The sequence below is a fragment of the Palaemon carinicauda genome, chromosome 5, assembly GCF_036898095.1.
Source record: "Palaemon carinicauda isolate YSFRI2023 chromosome 5, ASM3689809v2, whole genome shotgun sequence".
Lineage (NCBI taxonomy): Eukaryota > Metazoa > Arthropoda > Malacostraca > Decapoda > Palaemonidae > Palaemon > Palaemon carinicauda.
The window spans coordinates 156,814,530-156,819,529 of NC_090729.1; the positions used below are offsets into that span (position 1 = coordinate 156,814,530).

Sequence of the window (5,000 nt, forward strand, 5' to 3'; positions counted from 1 at the left end):
GGAGAAGGGTTTTGGTATGACAAGCAAAGGGACAAATATTTTGGCAACTTCTTCTACTGCTAGTTTAGCCCAGGGTTAAAAGAAAACCCTGGTTTAGCCCAGACTGATGCATGCCCGGCGGGTATCGTAAGGCCGCAGGCGTCTCCGATATCGTAGGGTGTGTCCTCATGACGTCAGAGGGCAAAAACCAATCAGTTTCATCTTCGTCACAGTAATCCCGATATATCCGGCAGGCCTACGCCCTCCTGGCCGTTGTCCCTCAAGCTCCGCCTCAAGACCCCCAACAAAATCTGCAAGATAAGGTGGGAGGCAGAAAACCATTCGTTGGCAATTTGGCATGGAGACAACCTCTTCTCCGGTGGATGCTGATAAATCACATTCCCCCCAAGCGAGCTGGTGACCAGGGGTCATTCGCATGACCACAAACAGGGTGTACGTGACATCGCTCGTACCCCTGTTAAAGAATTGTTTGAATAAGTCTTAAGAATAATTACCCAGTTTTGTTTTGAGGGTACTTAAGAGACCTTTGGATATTCAGTGTTTTATATATTGCTGTCTGGGAGTTATATAATTGTCTCAGAGTTTGGGTATTAATATTTCCAAGTGTAACAGATCTAATGTAAAAGCAAACAGGTGAGTTTGGAATTCGAGAGTTTGTTTAGCTTGCCAGCCGTAATATCTATAATATTATATGTTTGGTTATATATATATATATATATATACATATATATATATATATATATGTATATATATAAATATAAATATATATTATATATATATGTATATTTATATATATATATAATATATATTACTATATATATATATATACTATATATATATATATATATATGTATATATATATATATATATATACAGTATATACATATATATATAATATAGATATATACATATATATACACTGTATATATATATATATATATGTATATATATATATACAGTGTATATACAGTGTATATACATATATATATATATATATATATGTATATATATATATATATATATGTATATATATATATATATATATATAATAATAATATAGATATGTATATATATGCTGTATATCATGTGAATGTGTGTGTTTCTGCGTGTTCCGTATAGAAAAACTGTACAACGAACTTACAGAATATGAAATGATAGAATCCTATGTAATTTTTATTGGGTTTTGATCAAGATCCACCTTTGGCGTTCTACGAGCCCTATAATTACAGACCCCCAAATACTGTAGTCCGTGAAATCGAGCACGTTGGCACCGTAGACTTAATCATTTTAAGAATCATTATTTAACATAGAGAAATCTAACGTCGCTATTATCATTTTGATCAAAATGCACATGGGGGGGGGGGGGGGCGTTGTCTACGTGCGCCATAATTACAAACTCCATTAAACTGCATTCAATAATAATGAACCAATTGCGATGAATTTTGACAAGAGAATATAGGAGAATATTTGGGGGGCTATATCAATTAGGAAATTTGTCCTTAAAAAGGGGGTCCTTGGGTGTTCCCCCCCCCCCCACACACACACAGCATACACTGATTTTCTTTTCCATGTGATATCATGTACAAAAAGTTACAGAATATTTAATGATTGAGTCTTGTGTAATTTTTATACTTTTTCAGTTTTCTATAAAATTATGCCACCCAAAAGACTCTACAGAATATTCATTGGCTGAGTCTTATGTAATTTATATATATATATATATATATATGCAGTATAGCCCAGTACAGTATAGCCTGTATCTCTCTCTCTCTCTCTCTCTCTCTCTCTCAGCAACCTGCGTGCCCTATCTCAGAGTAGGAAAGTAAGGCCGAATAGGCTACTATGATTCATCCGGTATTGCATTCTTTGCAGATGTCGTAATTGCTATTGAGAAAGATTGACCTCTCGTCCCATGGAAATTACATCGAGAGCAATCAGGATACCGTCATTATTGTTGTAAGCTGAGTCACCCGCTTTATCAAGTCTATTATTAAAGTTGCGGGTTTTAGGTCTCCACCGAGACGATTTACATAGTTCTCCTCGGGCGACCATTTACCTCGTTGCCATATTAGTCTAGTTACAGGGGTTCTCACCTTTCGCTGTCAAGTACCCCCGGAGTTATAAGACCATTTATCCGAACACTCAAGGTACCAGCCGCCCGTTGAGATACTACCACTAGAGAGCTATGGGGTCTTTGACTGGCCAGACAGTACTACATGGCATCCTTCTCTCTGGTTACGGTTCACTTTCCGTTTGCCTACACATACACCGAATACTCTGGTGTATTCTTTGCAGATTCCCCTCTATCATCATACACCTGACAACACTGAGATTACCAAAAAATTTTCTTCACCAAAGGGGTTAATCATTGCACTGTAATTGTCCTGTGGTTACTTTCCTCTTCGTAATGGTAGGAGAGACTCTTTAGTTATGGTAAGCAGCTCTTCTAGGAGAAGGGCACTCCAAAATCAAACCATTGTTCTCTAGTCTTGGGTAGTATCATTGCCTCTGTACCATGCTCTCCACTGTCTTGGGTTAAAGTTCTCTTGCTTGAGAGTACACTCGGGCACACTATTCTATCTAATTTATCTTCCTCTTGTTATGTTAAAGTATTTATAGTTTATATAGTTTACATAGGAAATATCTATTTTAATGTTACTGTTCTTAAAATATTTTATTTTTCCTTGTTTCCTTCCCTCACTGGGTTATTTTCCGTGTTGGGCCCCTGGGCTTTTAGCATCCTGTTTTCCCAACTAGGGTTGTAGCTTAGCAATCAATAATAATAATAATATAATAATAATAATAATAATAATAATAATAATAATAATAATAATAATAATAATCTGACGTTGAACAAAATGGTTATATAGTGACTAACTCAATCAATAATTCTATAACATGGAATATTATCAAATGATTAAAATTTTAATGACCTTATTGAAATGAAACATTGATATTCCACTTGTTTTAGAATGATACAACGCACACAGGCGTGAATCTACATTTCCATTATCAACCAATACTGAACATCACTCAGTGTGAAGGGTGTGCCTATTATTACAAACAAGTTTCTCAGTTCGAGGAGCAGTGTTACAGGCAGACTTCTGGATCATGTTCCACACTAAGCCGTGTTGGATGTTTTGGTTTACAAGTTCAACAGCATTGAAAATCCTTACTGACACAGATAAGCATCAGCAAAGAGGTCAGAACTATATCAAATACAACAGGGTAAATTTAGACCATTTTTAGACAATTTTAGACCAGTTCTAAATCAGGGAAAGTGTTTCAAATGCATTTTCTACAAAAGATTTGTTCAACTCTTAGAATTCTTATTGCAAGTTATCTGAGAGAAGTTGCAAATCCGAAATGAATGGGTTTCTAATAAATTTTGATTCTCTCTCTCTCTCTCTCTCTCTCTCTCTCTCTCTGTCTCTCTCTCTCTCTCTCTCCTCTCTCTCTCTCTCACACACACACACACACACACACAAATTTATTTTTCATCAGCCGTCTAAGTACCCGTAGAAATCTACGTGAACCCCAGGTTGAGAACCCCCTGCTATAGTTTTCCCCTGGAAATTCTGGAACTGAATGACTGCGGAAATGGAATTATAGAATGGCCACTTTGTCCCTTAAAACGGGTTGGTAAAGAATGCACTGCCACTGGCTTACCGGTACTGCCGACCGACACCTACCTACCTACCTCCCACCAGTCGTCTTCGGCAGCCAGTTCGGCTTTTCAGATATCTTAATACAGGTTTTGGGACTGCTGGTGCGGGCAGCAGCTTCAGTCTACGGCCAGTGGGCCTTGTGCGTTGGTCTTGCTCGTGTTGGTTAACGACTCTCTATCTCGTGTGTATGCCTTGTGCTGTGAATGAATCTGTCTCCGAATCTTAATCCGCCCTGTTGCCGAGTGCATCCTTGTGAATAGAAACATTTAATTGCTACTAATCGTAAGTGTTTTCAAGTAGTCTTAGATTATGGTTGTCATATATCTTGAAATTGTTCTACTGTAGGCCCAGTAAATCTGGGGACATTTTCTGTACAACCTACTCTGTTGCAAGTTGAATGATGTAGAACTTACCCAAGGTTATGGAACTGTGTGCAGAATGAAATAACGAGATAATTGTTCCACAAAGTTGTTTGGCGAAATAATAATCTTAATAAATCGGTTTTTAAGATTTGAACAATTATATTCTAGACTCTAATTTGATATCTTATAAGATATTCCATAGTCTCTTAAAACTATGGGGCAACAACCGCATCACTTTATTTTCGCATTTTGTTTGTCTTGTTGTTCCAAATAAACGAAAATCTTGAACAGTGTGCGGTTCATTTATATTATAATGGTGTTCAGTTGCAAATTAAAGATACAATGGGATGCTGTCGGCGTTATTGTATATTTAACCAGATGAATATATCTAAACTGCTAGCTATTTTATGAAGATTATACCGAAAAGGAAGTTTGTTGGTTATTAATAACGATGACATACTGCATGATGACATTCAATTACCTTTATACTAACTTTATGTATTTTACATAACATATTGTTTTAATTGGCCTGATTGATTATAAAATAAGTTCAATTAATAGAAAGAGAGAGATATTCGTGGTATAGCCTATACATGTACAGTGTATACACACACACACACACACACACACATATATATATATATATATATATGCAGAAGAACCACAGGGAAAATGAAAATATGAAATATACGATTAAGTCCTGACTTTATCGTATATTTCGTATTTTCATTATTCCTGTGGTTCTTCTGCATCCTGTGATTTTTTACGTATATATATATAGTATATATATATGTGTGTGTGTGTGTGTGCGGGTATACATAAATACATGTATATTCAAATATATATGTGTATACATATATATATGTATATATATACTATACATATATTCATATATATACTATATATATATATATATATATATGTATATATGTATATATATATATATATATATACAAATATATATTCGTCT

General features: G+C 35.4%; 1 protein-coding gene across 4 annotated transcripts in view; it reads left to right on the forward strand.

The window, feature by feature from the left end:
• Positions 1-3,750: 3,750 nt before the first annotated feature.
• LOC137641556 (15-hydroxyprostaglandin dehydrogenase [NAD(+)]-like) overlaps positions 3,751-5,000 on the forward strand; it is a 91,441-nt gene continuing 90,191 nt past the window's right edge. For 2 of the 4 annotated variants that reach the window (XM_068374234.1, XM_068374236.1), the window contains exon 1: positions 3,751-3,950. The gene's annotated coding sequence lies outside the window, so the exon portion shown is untranslated. The remainder of the gene's footprint in view (positions 3,951-5,000) is intronic. The other 2 variants (XM_068374233.1, XM_068374235.1) reach the window with 2 other exon arrangements.